Here is a 16,230-nt window from a genome sequence, read left to right as displayed (position 1 = left end):
CCCACCTCCATGCAACCATTTTTTTTCTTTTCACAATTTTTATTAACATTTTCCATGATTATAAAAAATATCCCATGGTAATACCCTCCTCCCCCACCCCTTTCCCCTTTGAAATTCCATTCTCCATCATATTACCTCCCCATCTCAATCATTGTAATTACATATATACAATACCAACCTATTAAGTAACCTCCTCTCTTCCTTTCTCTTCCCTTTATATCTCCATTTTAACTTACTGGCCTCTGCTACTAAGTATTTTCCTTCTCACACAGAAGCCCAATCATCTGTAGCTAGGATCCACATATGAGGGAGAACATGCTCCATGAAACCCTTAATGTAATAAAAAATGATTACAGATACATTTCTAATACCTGTTAAATGACCAAACACTACCAATTAAAAGTGGGGTTTGGGGGCTGGAGAGATGGCTTAATGGTTAAGGTGCTTGCCTGTGAAGCCTGAAGACCCAGGCTCGATTCCCCAGAACCCACATAAGCCAGGTGTACGAGGTGGCACATGCGTCTAGAGTTTGTTTACAGTGGCTAGAAGCCCTGACATATCCATTCTCTCTCAAATAAATAAATAAAATAAAATATTTTTTAAGTGGGGCATAGGCTAGAGAGATACTCAGTGGTTAAGGTGCTTGCCTGCAAAGCCTAACGACCTGGGTTCGATTCCCCAGTACTCATGTAAAGCCATATGCACAAAGTGATGCATGCACCTGGAGTTTGTTTGCAGCGGGTGCAGCCTTGGCTCACACATTCTCTCTGTCTTTCTTCTCTCTCTCTCTGATTTGTAATAAAAAACATTTTTTTTAAATAAGTACGGCTTGCTGGCTCACTGCTCTACCGCAAAATGGGTTACTGTAAAAAGCGCTAAGAAGTGATGGCAAGCGCTTCAAAAGCTTCCCTTTGAACTTAAAACAGACCCTTGTGCATCTCTATCGTGCAGAGAGGCGCGGTCTTTTCCTGGAGCACAAGCTCGCTCTGAGTCCCCAGCCTGCAACACCTTGTGTGACATGTAGTTGACCTCCCCCCAGCCCCGAGGGGTGAGGACGTAAAGATTCCAACCCCAGGATGTTACCATTCCGCGTTCGTGAACTTGTGATCATCTCGCCCGCCCCACACAAAGCCACAGGCTGCTTTTAAGGCCTTACAAAGCATCCACTGTGATTTCCACAGACGCCCCCTTGATACTTGCCTTCCGTCACTTCATGTAATATTCAAAGACGTAATTATAATAAGGATAACTGGTGTAAACAGGCTTGGGACAAACAGCTGACTCATAGGGGTGTGAGCCTACTTGCTCTGGGGTGCTCTGGCTCCCCAGCCTGCCCTGTGTGCAGGTCAACGTGTTTCTCACGGAGGCTGGAGAGCTCCCATCCTCCCAGAGAGTGGATGATGGGGGGCGGGGAGGGGACGGGGCTTCTGCTCACCGGCTTTCTGTAACGTTTGCCAATGACTGCGCATCTCATTTATCATAAAACCTCCTACAAATGTTGAGGGGGATGATAGCATGTGCATACGCAAGATAATGCTGATTTGGGTCTAGAGACTTCTGACTGTGGCTCAGTACAGCCACTCCACATCTCTCAGGTCCATACCGCTGGGTTAGGTTCTCCACGTTGACCCCCCTCACCTGCCTGACTTGCAAAGGGGCGGTGGCCCTTCCCTTGCGGTCAGCCCCTCCCCCTTCTTTGCCTCCTCCAAGTTCCCTCAGCTTATTTTGAAACAAGAGCCCAGGTGGACATTAGGACAGGGGTGAGTGTAGCCAGTGCTGTCCCCACTTTCACCCCACAGCCCCAAACCCGACCAATGGCTCTGTCACGGCTAGGCATGTCACAGCCCAGTAGTGTCCCTCTGCTAAAGAAAGGTGACATGAGACCCACAAAGAGGTCTGTGTCCCTGCGCCGGCTCGGCCCTGGTTAAGCCACAAGTGTCGTCTTTTGGCCCATGGCCACAGGGCTGAGCGGGCGAGAGGTGAGGGCTTCCTGGGCAGGGCACTGACTCAGGAGGAAACTGGGCCAAGCGCCTCCCTGGGCCAGGACTGGATGAACAGATGCAAAGTGACAAGACGTTACCTTTGGAAGAGGAGGGGGCAGTGAGAGTCAAGAGACCCCAGTCAAAGGGCTGCAGCCTGGGGGGAGCTGTGGAATGGGGAAGTTTAATGCTGATTCAGTCAGGCCCCTGGGTTGGGCAGAGACTCTGATGTCACCACACTGGATCTCTGTAGTTTCCTGCCACTGCCGGTGAGTGAGACGTCCACCCCTCAGCTGGCCAGACGAGTGCCTCAGGCTGGCTCCTTCCAGGGGCTTTTCATCCCCGCAGCCCCCTTCCTGTCCTCTCCCACTTATCCATCTGCTCCCTTCTCCTTCCTTTCTCTGCCCCACAACCTACCTCCTGGGCGTCTTACACAGATGCAAATCCCTGGGTGCCCCCTCTCCAGGTCCGAGGAAGGACCCAGGACTGAGGTCCTCCTGACGTGGGCAGCCTGGGGCCCTCGAGCTGGCCACTCTTTTGGTGACAGGTCACTCCTGGGAGTATCCTAAGCTTGTAGCTGCCCTGGAGCTCATCTTGATCAGTTCCTCAAAGAGAGGCTGAGTCACTGACCATGAAGCCTGTTTCAACCAGACCCTCTTTTAAAAAAAAAATATTTATTTATTTACCTATGTATTTATGTGGGAGAGAGGGGAGAGCGAGAGAGAATATGAATGGGCATTGCAGAGCCTCCTGTCACTGCAAATGAACTCCAGATGCATGTGTCACTTCGTGCATCTGGCTTTACACGGGCACTGGGGAATGCCCTTGTCATCAGGCTTTGCAGGCAAGCACCCTTCACTGCTGAGCCATCTCTCCAGCCCCAGGCCCCTCTTCCTGACTGCAGCAGTTCCCCTGCCCCCTGCACTGCCCCACCAACAGCCAAGAGCCCCTGGGTGTGTCTCCCCCACGCCTGACGCCTTCTGTCCTTAGAGCCAAGGTCTCAGTCCTCCAAGAGCCCCGGACTCTGCCTGCCGCCCCATGCTCTTCTGGTCTGACTCCCATGTCACTGGCCCCCCTGTGGCCTCCCTGCTCATCTCTAGCATACGCACGGGGTTGGGGGGCTCCTTCTCAACTCAGGGCATCTGTATCTGCCTGGAAATCTGGGAAACTTTTTGTCCAGAACAATCTCCTACCCAGTGGTCCAGATGTTTCTTCCTTACCAATCCGACTTACATCTGCAGACACCCACCCTGACGCCAACAACGCCTGCACCACACCTCTCTGCCACCTCACCCTGCAGCACTATGGGGTGGGGAGGAAATGAATATGGGCTCACCAGGACCTCCTGCCCCTGCACATGAACTCCAGACACATGCACCACTTTGTGCACCTGGCTTTACACAGGTACTGGGGAACTGCACTCAGGCCATCAGGCTTTGCAAGCAAGCACCTTTAGCCGCTGAGCCATCTCTCCAGCCCAGCTCTGTCCCTTTCTACATGTCACTGTAAGTCCCGGCACTACCCCCTCCTCCACCGCAGCACAAACAGCGTAGCACAGGGCTGCTGGCCCGTCTGCTCTCTGGTCTATATCCCACGTGCCTACAAGGACGTGGAACCAAGTAGGGGTGGATAAAGCAATTCCAACCCCTTGGCATGGCTGAGCTGAGAGACTGGTTGACAGGGAGAGCTGGGGATATCTGAGCAACCTTCTAGAAAGGCCCTTGGTCTTCCTCTGGAAGACCATGCCAGGTGAGTTAGCTCCTCCATCCTGGGGGCTGGGATGTCCTCTCACCCTGTAAATTCTTTTGAGCCGAGTTTCTGCTGCTGGCACAGGAAATTACATACATAGCATGCTGCCCCTCAACCCCCTTATAGTTCCAGGAGAGGAGAGACAGGGTCACCTCCAACCCGGCCAGCTGAGAGCCAGGGGCTGTAGTCCTTCTCACCCCAGAACACACCCGAGGCTAAGCTGGGGAGTGTGAGCTCAGCAAAGGGACCCCCAGAGCCAGGGCAGGGATGGAGGCGCTGACGTGGTCAGGAAGCTCCCTGGAGGAGGAGAGTGGAATTGGGAGGAGGGCGAGAGTGGTCCCACTTCTGCACAGTTCCAGCCCCCCTGGGCACAGCAAGACTGGGAATGTGTGTGAGTGGTGTTATCACAGAGGAAATCGATGCCTGGCACTGGCCCAGTGTTTAAGGGAAATGAATAGATTTTGGCCGAGGACAAAGAGAGTTTGATTAATCAGAAATTGGATAATAGAGGCAACACTCTAATTATTTTTCTTCCCAGCATTTATCAAGAAATATGTTTGCACAGCATATCAGAGGTAACAGGGAGGGTGAGGGGGTGGGCAGCCATGCCGTAGGGAAGGCCTGGCTTGGGGACAGGCCACCCACACCCACACTTAGCCCCAGACTCACCCTCAGGGATGACTGTGAAAATCCTGGTAGCCAGTCCACAGACCACGGGAGGCAAGAGGGCCGTGTGCAGCCGGCTGGAGGCCCCACCCGTCCGGGGCGGCTAAGGCCAGGGAAGACATGCCTGACAGCGCAGGGCAGCGCAGACCCTCAGTCAGCACAAGCCCCTATCTGCATGTAGAGTCCAGGGCTTCCCCGGCCCAGGACACGTCCTTTCCACCCAGCCTCGCCCACCCACCCTAGCATGCGGGGTGGTTACAGAGCAGAAGACCAGATACCACCTGGCCAGGTCACTCTGCTGCAACCAGTGGGGATCCAGGGCCTGCTGGAGCCAAGACAAAGGATCACAGGCATCCAGCCTTCATTGAGGAAAATCACTGAGGCCCTCTCCGTAGCTCGGAGTACATACTCATCCTCATCCCTGGTGGTCCACTCCACGGCTAAGGTCAACCAGGTCACACACCTCGTTCCTCTCTGATCATGGTTCCCTCCTGCCACATCGCCCGTACTCCAATGCCACCTGCGGCTGAAACCGCTGCACACAGTTTCGTGCCCTTCTCTGGTCATCTTGGCTTCTTGGGGCTCCGAATTGGAACATGGGTCAGACCGAGGTTTATGCCCAGGAGAAGCTCTGGCCTGGCTAAATGGCCTCCCTCCTTCACTAGTTTGTCCATCATGAATTCATTCATTCATTCATTTAGTGTACACAGAGAAGCTGGCTGTCGTGGGCCAGGAAGGGGACAAAACATCAGCTGAGCTCGAGAGACAACCAATAAGCAATGACTGGCTGAGCTGCTCCGCAGGCTCCAGATGCCAGGTGGGGGAACTGTGAGGAGGAGGATGTGACCCTCCCTCCGAGAGGGGGGTCAAGGTCCCGTTTTCAAGGCAGGAAGATGGGGAGAAGCTGAAACTGCCAGCACGAGACATACCACGGTGGTGGGACCAGCTAGCTGTGGCCGTCCCATCACAGTCATGCCAAGGGGGCGTTCTGCAGACAGCGAGCCTGAACCTTCCTCTAGGGGGCCACAACACTACCTCAGAATCCGCTGCAGCAGGGCATGCTGTTGGCAGCCACTCTGCTTCTGGAGTAAGAAATGAAAATCTGGGCCAGAGAGATGGCTTAGCGGTTAAGCGCTCGCCCGTGAAGCCTACGGACCCCAGTTCGAGGCTCGATTCCCCAGGACCCACGTTAGCCAGATGCACAAGGGGGCGCACGCGTCTGGAGTTTGTTTGCAGTGGCTGGAGGCCCTGGCGTGCCCATTTTCTCCCTCCCTCCCTCTCTCTCTCTCTTTCTGCCTCTTTCTCTGTCGCTCTCAAATAAATAAAATTTAAAAAAAAAAAGTGATGAAAATCTAGCCGCGCCCTGACTTAGCGCAGGGCCGCGGACTTAAAGGTGAGGAGAGCTGGGGCGGCAGCCCGGTGGCGGAGGGCTTGCCTAGCAGCGCTGGGCCCGGGCCCCATCTCTGAAACCGGCGCCGCAAAAATCAATCACAGACAATAAGCACACAGAGGCGGAGGGCTGCAGAGACGCTCGCAGTGAAGGACGCTTATTCGCACAGCACGGCGTCCCAGGTTCAGACCCCACTGCTCACATGAAGTCACGTGCACAAAGTGGCGTGGGTGTCTGTGGTCCATCAGCAATGACAAGAGGCCCTGGATCGTCCATTCCCTCTCCCCCTCTTTGCTCACCCATAAATAAATAAGTAAATAAATAAGTAAAAAAAAAAAGACTTTAAAAATTAAAAATAGTAAGCCAGGCGTAGCGGCGCACGCCTTTAATCCCAGCACTCGGGAGGCAGAGGTAGGAGGATCACCACGAGTTCGAGCCACCCAGAGGCTACACAGTGAATTCCAGATCAGCTTGAGCTGGAGTGAGACCCTACCTCGAACCCCAGCACCCCCACACACAAAAAAATTAAAAGAATAGAAGCAGACCCACAAAGTAAGGATCCACCAATGTCATCCTGACGGGCAGGCTTAGGGATTTCAGGTCTCAGGCCGTCCCCTGCTCTGAGGTGCCCTGTTAAGCAGCGGCTCCCTGACCCTGGGTCACAGGGCCCATCTGGAAAGGCCACTTAACTGTCACCATGTCGCTTTACTTCCACCTGGGTCTCGTTTCATCATCTTGGGACAGTTTTGCAGGGATGTGCCTCCGCATGTCATTTTATGTGACTCGCCCTCTCCCTACGACTGGTCAAGGTCCCACTGAAGCCCACACCACGTCAGTGAGGGGCCAGGTGTCAGAGTCAGCGTGAGAAGCCAGGCAGCGGGTACGGTGGCACACACCTTTATGTATTTATTTACTTATTTTTCAAGAAAGACAGAGATAGAGACAGAGAGAATTGACATGCCCGGGCCTCAGCCACTGAAATCAAATGCCCGACATTTTCGCCACCTAGTGGGCATGTGCGACACTGCGCTCGCCTCACCTTTGTGTGTCTGGCTAATGTGGGATCTGGAGAGTCGAACACGGGTTCTTAGGCTTCACAGGCAAGACCCTTAACTGCCCACTAAGCCATCTCCCCAGCCCGCACACACCTTTAATCCCAGACTTGGGAGGGAGGATGAAGTAGGAGGCTCACAGTGAGTATGAGGTCAGCCTGGGGCTATGGAATGAGGTCAGCCTGGGGCTACCAAGTGGAGTTCCAGGTTAGCCCGGGCTGGAATGAGACACAATCTCAAAGAAGGAAGGGATGGAAAGAGGGGGAAAATAAAGAAAGAAGAGGGCTAGAGAGATGGCTTATGCAAAGCCTAAGGACTCATGTTTGACTGTCCAGGTCCCATGTAAGCCAGATACACAGTGATGCAAGTGCACAATGCTGCACATGTACACAAGGGGGCGCACGCGTCTGGAGTGTGACTGCAGTGGCTAAGGAAAGGAAGAAGGAAAAAGCCAGGCAGCTGCCTGTCTCTGCCCAAGAATGAGCCACAGCAGGACCTGATGGGGCCTAGCTGCTGGTGTCCACTATGGGTGGTTTGTACTGGGAACCCAGCCTAAGATGCAAAGACCCACCTCTGAGGGGCCGGGGCTGCTGTTTCCACGCCAGCAAACGTATGTAAAAAAGGGGCTCAGTGGTATACTTTGAGGTGTGTCCACTTGCCAGAACTCATCCCCCCCCCCCGCCCCACAGAGACTTCCCGGGCACCCTATGTTTAGAGGCGAACACAGCAACAGCCTAGCCTCACAGTTGGGCCCAGAAGGCAACAAACACAGTAGTAAATAAAATAACGAACAAGTCAGAATATAGCACGTGCCGAGGGGATAAAAGAAACGGGAATGGGGTTGAGAGATGGCTTTGTGGTTGAGGGGCTTTCCTGCAAAGCCAAAGGATCCCGGTTCGATTTCCCAGAACCCACGTAAAGAATTAGTTTACAGTGGCTGGAAGCCCTGGTATGCCCATTCTCTCTATATATCTGCCTCTTTTTCTCACTTAAGTAAATAAATAAAAATTTTATACACACACACACATATATGGGGGGGGGAACAGGAAGGGGAAGAGAAGCAACAAGGCGCTAGGACAGAGATGGCCGGATGAACCTCAGTAAACTTTTGGATCAGAGGATGTGGAAACCTTCTCCATGCATGTCCCTGTCTAAAGCCTTTACTGAGAATAACAGCAGTTGGGAGGCCCAACCCTGCCCTGTGGAGACATCTGGACTTCCATGCCAAGGCAGGGAGACCAACACCCCCAACAGCTACAGGAGAGTGAATCCAAGCAGATGCAAAGATGGAGAGTGAGTAGGCAAGCTCCCATGCTCTCTTCACCAAGTGCCCACCCTGGCAGCCGGCCCTCAGTCCCCAGCAGAGGAGCCTCAGTGTTAGTGCACAAGGGACCTCACAGTCCATGGGCCTCCCGTCTTCCCTTTAGAATAAAGGAAAATGAGGTCCAATGAATCACAGTGTACAAGGCTGTAAGAGTTAGTCGCGGGCTGGAGAGATGGCTCAGGGGTTAAGGTGCTTGCCTGCAAACCCTAACAATCTGAGTTCGATTTCCCAGTGCCCACCTAAAGCCAGATGCACAGGGCAATGCATGCATATGGGGGAGGTTTGTTTGCAGGGGCTGGGGCTCCTGGCATGCCCACTCTTTCTGTGTGTCTCTTCTCTCTCCGCCCCCTCCCCCCGTGCTTGCAAATAAATGAATACATATTTTTAAAAAAAGAAGATTCTCCAGGAGTGGTGGCACACGCCTTTAATCCCAGCACTTAGGAGGCAGAGGTAGGAGGATCACCAAGAGTTCAAGGTCACCCTGAGATTACATAGTGAATTCCAGGTCAGCCTGGACCACAGTGAAACCCTACCTCGTAAAACCACAAAAAAGATTTGAGGGCTAGAGAAATGGCTGAGCAGTTAAGGTACTTGTCAGCAAAACTGAAGGACCTAGGTTCAATTCCCCAGGACCCAGGTAAGCCAGATGCACAATTCATTTGCAGTGGCTGGAAGCCCTTGTGCACCTATTCTCTCTACCTGCCTCTCTCTCTCCCTCCCTCCCTCCCTCCCTCTCTCTCTCTCTCTTTCAAATAAATAAATAAATATTTTAAAAAAGAGTTGAGTCCAACTCCTGAGCTGCCTGTCCCAGGTCGGAGGAAAGCAAAGGGTTGGCTAGAAAAGACCCGGCTTTCTGCAGCCCATCAGCCTACCTGGGCTGGAGCCTGAGCACTGGCAGCGGCTCCACTGGCTCCAGCTCAGTAGTTCTAGCCAGGTCTCCTCCATTGTCTATCCTGTGACCAACTGAGGAACAGAACTGGGATGCAGAAGGGGGACTTAGGCCAAATCAGGTTGCTGAGAACCTTCCGGTTTCCGAACACCTTCCCCAAGCCTGGCTTTTTAGCTGCAATGACCGCTAGGGCCCACTGAGGCACTGGGGAAAGCCCACCCACCTATCCAGATCTCATTCTCCTCAACTGAAACTGAGATAAGCACTGGAAAAATGGCTCAGCGGCTAAGGCACTGGCCTGGAAAGCCTAAGGAGCCAGGTTCGATTCACCAGTACCCACATGAAGTCAGATGCAGAAGTGGCACATGCATCTGGCATTCCTTTGGAACAGCTGGAGGCCCTGGCTCCCATGTTCTCTCTCTGTGTCTCTTTTCTATCTCTCTATGCTTGAAAATGAGTAAATTAATTAAAATTAAAACTGAGGGCTAGAGATGACTTAGCGGTTCAGGCGCTTGCCTGCAAAGCCCAAGGACCCATGTTCAACTCGCCAGGTCCCATGTAAGCCAGACGCACAAGGTGACACATGCGTCTAGAGTTCGATTACAGTGGCTGGAGGCCCTGGCACACCAATTTGCTTTCTCTTGCCTTCTCTTATTAAAAAAAAATTATCAAAAAAATGAAAACTAAGATAAAAAACAGCCCCCTCCCAGCATTGATTATGAGGCAATAAGGAAGATTCCCTATTCCTCTTGGAAGATATTTAGCTGTGAAATCGAGGGCAGACCCAGTGGGTTCCTCTTGGGAATGCCTATACCTGGGCTCTAGGGAACTGTGCACAAGAGTTCACACCCCCTTACCCCAATACCGTGAGACACGCGGGCCTCCATGACTCACGCAGGCAAAACCTCTGAGAGGGTCATGGCTAAAATCAGGCCCACCTAGGAACCTGCCCCGCTAGATCTCTATCCGGGAAGCAGAGGTCTCCCTCTGGGAAGCGTACTGGGACCACAGCCTTCCAGCACAGCCACGGCCATAAGGCGCCTGACTCAGCCCTGGGGACAGGGTATGTTCTCACTGGAGGCTTCTAGAAAGAACTGTGGGGTTTGAACACCGTGAGGCTCCGCCCTGCACTGTGGCTTTTAACAGTCTGGTTTCTTAGTACTTTTTTTTTTTTTGATGGATCCTCCAGGGATGTCTCAAAAAGAGAGGTATACCTTAATTTAGAATCGAATAACTCAAAACTCTGTGATGTAGCAAGCTCTGTTGAAAAGAGACAAACTCACGGGGGCCATTGTGCGAAGCTGCCCCGGGAGCTTGCCCAGTGATCTGACGTGGCTCCTGCATCCTGCTGGCCACTGGAGGAGGGTGGAGGACCATGATCACCCACAGTTCACTTTGGGTCTCACGGGGTGGCTGCCACTGACCCCCACACCCAGGTACCTGCAGCCTACCTGCCCACTAGTCAGGGAAAGAAGTAAAGAGGACGGAGTATGGGGGGGGGTCAGCAGGCTCGCTGTGGTCCCTATTCTTCAGTCCTCTCCCCGCCCACCACAGCCTGCCCACGGCTGCTGGAGTCCCCACAGCCAGGCTGGCCTCGTGGGAGCACACCTGGGTAGTCACCCAGGACCCCTGGCAGGCCAAATGCCACCTTGAAATGTTTACTTCTTACCAAGGGCCCTAGAAATCGTACTGTGCCCCAGCCGCTCAGCCCCCCCAGGGAGCCTCGCTCTCGCGCTGAGCTGCTTGGCTCAGGGGACCCGCCCTGCTGGGATGACCCCTTCTCTGGCCTGCAGAGGGACCACCCAGACGGTGCTCCTACCTCATGAGCTTAGTGACTCTCAAACTCCATCCTGGTCCTCGAAGATCCTGCCCACCCTGGATCCCCAGTGATCACAACTGCTCCCCAGCTTCCCCCATACCTCGATGCCAAGGGACTACGGGATGCCACCTATGCCCGCTCCCTCCTCTGACCTTGACAAGGCCCACGTCCAGCAGAGCCCCAGACTCAACCGCTGAGCCCCCGCCTCTTGTAGAGGAGTCTTTCCACGCCATCCTCAGCCAGTGCCAGCTCTGTCCCTGGGCTCCGATGAAAAGCCCACAGCTGCCACTCTATAACCCCCCCACCCGAACCATCTCATCACTTCTACCACCTCCACCTCACGGGCTCAGCAGCCCCTTACCCCAACTGCTGCCTGGCCCCAAATTGCTGCAGGGTCTCTCCCCAGCCCAGCCCAGTAGTTAATTATACCATCATTCTCTTGCAGGGGCTACGGGTGGGACCCAGGCTTCACCCACTCTTGGCAAGTACTCTCCCCGCTCACCCTCACACCCAGCCCCAGAAAACCTCTTTTACAAGTCTCAAGTAGTTCCAGTACCCCTCTGTCTAAACCTACTCAGGTCCACCCACTTACTGGGGTGTGCAAGCTCTGCCTGACCTGACCCTAAAGTCTCCTCCACAGCCCGCACTCGGTTCCCTCGGTTCCAGCCATGTGTTCCTTCCTTTTCAAACTTTATTTTATTTTTAAGATTTTAAAGTTTTATTTATTTATTTGAGAGAGATACAGAAAAAGGCAGGGAAAGAGAGAGAGAGAATGGGTGCACCAGGGCCTCCAGCCACTGCAAATGAACTCCAGATGTACGTGCCCCCTTGCGCATCTGGCTTATGTGGGACCTGGGGAGTCCAACCTAGGTCCTTCGGCTTTGCAGGCAAGTGCCTTAACCGCTAAGCCATCTCTCCAGCCCTAATTTTTTTTTTTAGGTAGGGACTCACTCTAGCCCAGGCTGACCTGGAAATCATTCTGTAGTCCCAGGCTGGCCTTGAACTCACAGCAATCCTCCTACCTCTGCCCACCAAGTGGTGTGATTAAAGGCATGTGCCACCATGCCCAGCTTCTTTTTATTTATTTACTTACTTACTTATTTACTTATTTATCTGCAAGGAGAGAGAGGGAGAGAATGCCAGTGCCTCTAGCAGCTACAAATGAACTCCAGACGTATAAACCACTTTGTGCATCTAGCTTTACGTTGGTACTGCGGAACTGAACCTGGGTCATCAGGCTTTGCAGGCAAGCTCCTTAACCATTGAGCCATCTCTCTAGCCCCTTTTTTCTAAAAAAAAATAATTTTTACCTATTTATTTGCAAGCAGGCAGAGAAAGAGAAAAACACGGAGAAATAGAAAGACAGAGAGAGAGAGAATGAAATATGGTGGTGCCAGGATCTCCAGCCACTGCAAACAAACTCGACACATGAGCTACCTTGTGCACCTGGGCTTACATGGGTACTGGAGAATCGAACCTGGGTCATTAGGTTTACAGACAAGCACCTTAACTACTGCACAATCTCTCCAGCACCCCCCCTTTTTTTTACTATTGTGACAAGTTTTTGCTATGCAGCTCTGGCTAGCCTCAAACTCCTGATCCTCCTGCCTCTACCTCTCTAGCGCTGGTATTACTGGCCTGTGCCCCCCACACCCAGATCCACCACCTGGCCTTTTAGTGGGGCTCCCAGCCGCTGGACTACGTCCACTCAGTGACTTTGTGCCTGCCGTCCCTCCCCTGCTGCTCACAGAACTCACCTCCAGCTTTTCCCCTGGCTCGGTGCCAAGCCCCACCCCACAGAGGTGCGCCCCACTTTCCACAACAGTGCTCTACACCCACATGCAGTTACACGCGTGTTCCTGTCACCACCGTGAATGGACCTGGTCACCGCCACACCCCTGTGTCTGCACATGGGCGGGTCTCCAGCATCATCAGCCCCCCATGGTCACCGCCACACCCCTGTGTCTGCACAAGGGAGGGTCTCCAGGATCATCAGCCCCCCCCCACCCCGAAACACCACCTGTACTAATGTGGACGCGTTCAACAGGAAGGCTCATGCAAGGGGCCAGGTGGGGCATTCCTGGCTCTATCTACAAGCAGCTTCAGAGAGGCTGGGGCAGTAGTACCAGGGGCTAACTCCATAACATCTGATGCCTCCCCTGGAGTCCTGGTCTCACCACCCCAGGGCATGAGAGCCTGGGTGCTCTGGGCCCCTCCCCGGCTGCACAGAGGAGCCTCTGCTGCCCGTGTCTCCCTGGAGCTGACCTTTGGTCTCTGTTCTGATGCCTCCGCCTGCCCCCCTTCGTATTCCTATAAACTAAGGACAGGACTCAAAGGCCACCCCGGGCTTGGCTATCTAGGCTTTCCTTCCTGAGCACTTGGGAAGAGTAGTGGACTATCTGTCTCCTCCAGGCTTCCCCATGGGCCCAGCTGTGGCGGACAGCAGGAAGCACACTCCCACAGCCACACAGTGGCCTGGGTCTTCTGAGCCTACTATGGGACAGCAAAAGCATGCCTTGTCCGTGCCTCCAGGGGAGGAGGTAGTGTAGCTGTCACCCCAGTACCCACATAGACAACAGAGAGGCCCTCTTGCCCAGCAGCCTCTGTGCCCACTTACTCAGCTATTCCTACTCACCCCAGGATCGGCCCAGGGGCAGACTGAGGCACTTGTCCTTCTGGGGACTAAAGGTGTGAGAGGCTGGAGACAGAGGAAGGAATCCGTTCTCTAGGTTGCAAGGGGGAGACGCAGACCACCTAACTATAAGAGGGCAGGCAGGCCCAGTTCTTGATATAGCAATCCAGGCCTAAAGCTGTGTGTGTGTGTGTGTGTGTGTGTCTGTCTGTCTGTCTTTGAGGGGGACGCTCTACTAAGATAGGTACCAACTTGAAGAAAGCAAAAGCACCTCATGGAGAAAGGAGGCAGATCTAGGCCAGAAGGTGCCATCGGGCCTCCAAGGGGGAGGAAGTATGTCTACTCCCTGATTGTCTCAGAAAGTTAGCATGTTTAAACATCAGAGGGTTACTCCAAATGCTGGCACCTCCTTATGTTTAGAGGAGGGGCACACTGCTTCATCCAAGCTCGGGCTGGACCTCTGCACCCTAGGCCACCACAGCAATTGCTTGACAGTCACCAGCTAAGCACTGTCCCCAAAGCAGACGACTCCATCTTGGCTAAGAAGGGGGCAGCAGAATGTGTTGGTTGCCCCAGGGCCTCGATGGCCAAGGGACACGGTACCTGCAAGGGCAGCCCAGGCTCCCAGGAGCCCTGTCTGATCTTTAAAGTTGTCCCAAGACCTTTCCGGTTCCCACGGTCACAGAACTGCTCCCTTTTGCAGAAAAGGAGTGGTCTCCACTGACACAGAGGTCGCCCCACTTCCCCAGCTCCCTCAGTCCTGTGGAGGCCCTCCTCCGCCCTCCTCCCATACCTCCGACTTCTTCCCAAGCACACCTATGTCCCCACCACACCCAGCTGCCTGAGCGCGTCTCCCAGCCTCTACCCATTCTCTCCTCTCTGCTCACACTGGCCACTCCAATTGTGCCCGTGTCCTTCAAGCTCCAGTTCAAATGTCACACTGCCCACAGGCAGGTCTGACCCAAGCCCCCTACGCCACCAGTGGGAGCTTGGCTATCTGGGCACAACCCCATCTCCCCCATGGGGAGAGGAATCAGTCCAGGCAGGGAAGGCCCAGTCCACTCCCACCCTTCCACCTCGGCACCAGGCCCTGGGGGAGCCAGCACTCCGTAAATGTTTGCTTAATTGAATTTGGCCAAGCAGCTTCCTCTAGACAGGGACCAGGTCACAAGGACTAGATCCCTAGGGCAGGAAAACCACTTGGGAAGAAAAGAGTCAGTCAGTGGCTCTGCACCTCCTCCCCCCACAGGAAAAAAAAAAAAAAACCAGGCTGGTCCTTCCACCCTGAGACTCAGACTTTAGGGAACCCTGGTCTCACTTGGCACCGGCTCCCCATCCTCCACACTGTAACAGGATCCCCAATTCTAGGCCTAGGCAGATTCTTGCCATCCTCATCCAGACAGGCTCGACACCTACCTAGAGACAGAAGCCCCTGGAATCCACCACAGGATACCAAAGCCCCACATTCCCAGGCCCTCACACCCCTCCCCCAAACATCCCACCTCCTTTTAAGGCTCTATATCATCCATCCATCTATCTATCAACCAATCCATCCATCAATCATTAAAATATATTGAGTCAGGAACGCATTACAATCGCAGCAGGTCGATTCTCATCTCGGGCTCTAGATGTCTGCAAGGAAACCCGATGACCGACAACGGGGGGCTGTCTGACCTGGGGCCTCCAGGCCCGCGCTTCCCCTTCGGCCAAGGCCGAAAGCCCGCCGCTCCTGCCACCTGCGGTCCGTTGGTCGCCTCCACCCCTGGACCCCCATCCCCACCCACACCCCGGGGGACAAGACCCTCCCCCTCCCCACCGCCAGGCGCCACTCTCGCAGGTCGCCGGCTCAGACTCCGCATCCCCCAGAGCCGGTCGGGGCGCCCAGGCAGCACCGCATCCTCCATCCACCCCCCACATCCATCCCCGGAGCCCTCCCCTGCTCCACCTCACGGAGGGGGGGATGCAGCCGCCCCTCCCGGGGGCCCCTGGGCCGGGCATGTCACCCTCTCTCCCGGCACCTGTCTCTGGGCCGCAGACGTGTCCCTCCAACCACCAGCCAGCAGCCACTGCCCACCTCGGAAGACAACCAACCCCGCCCTCGCCGCTCCTCAACCCCTGGCCAGACATCCCTCAGCCTCTGCATCCCTCCTCCACCCCCCCAAAACCCAGACGGATCCCGGGATCCGGAGCACACAAAGCTCCCCCTCCCCTCTCCAGCCATCCCCTCCGGGTTGGGGGTGGGGTGAGCCCCGACCGTCCGACCGCGCCCCCCCCCCCCGCGCCGCCACCTCTTATCCGCGGGATCCAGGGCTCCGCGGCGCGCGCCCGGGTTCCGGGGTCCGCTCACCTCTCCGGGGCGCGGCTCCGCTCGAGCTGCATGCACCAAGCTTCGGGTGTGCGGCGGGAGGGGGGCGGAGGAAGAGGACGACTGTGGCGCCCCAGCTGCGCCCGCGCGCGGGGGGACGTGACCGGTTCTCGGGCGGCGCGCACCGCTCGCTCGCTCGCTCGCTCGCTCTCTTTCCCCGGGGCCTGGCTCCCCTCCGCCCGCCCGCAAGCCCGCAAGCCCGCAAGCGGGTCCGCCCGCCCGCCCCGCGCCGCGCGCACAGCAGCGCAGCGCCGCGCAGCCGCCGGCAGGGGGCGGGGTTGGGCGGGGAACGGAGGGGAGGGGGCAGAGCGAGCGAGCGAGCAGCCCGTTGCCACGACAACCGCGGGCGGGGACCAGCTCCCAGC

At 55.1% G+C, this 16,230-nt stretch overlaps 1 protein-coding gene across 1 annotated transcript in view; it reads right to left on the bottom strand.

Annotated features, from left to right (window-relative positions):
* The window catches only part of Gnaz (G protein subunit alpha z), a 59,112-nt gene extending 43,132 nt beyond the window's left edge, over positions 1-15,980 (bottom strand). The window contains exon 1 of the mRNA XM_004672784.2: positions 15,848-15,980. The gene's annotated coding sequence lies outside the window, so the exon portion shown is untranslated. The remainder of the gene's footprint in view (positions 1-15,847) is intronic.
* Between the last annotated feature and the right edge of the window lie 250 nt (positions 15,981-16,230).

Source organism: Jaculus jaculus, chromosome 13 (genome assembly GCF_020740685.1).
Source record: "Jaculus jaculus isolate mJacJac1 chromosome 13, mJacJac1.mat.Y.cur, whole genome shotgun sequence".
NCBI classification, from domain to species: Eukaryota; Metazoa; Chordata; class Mammalia; order Rodentia; family Dipodidae; genus Jaculus; species Jaculus jaculus.
This window is presented reverse-complemented; position numbering and strand designations above follow the sequence as displayed.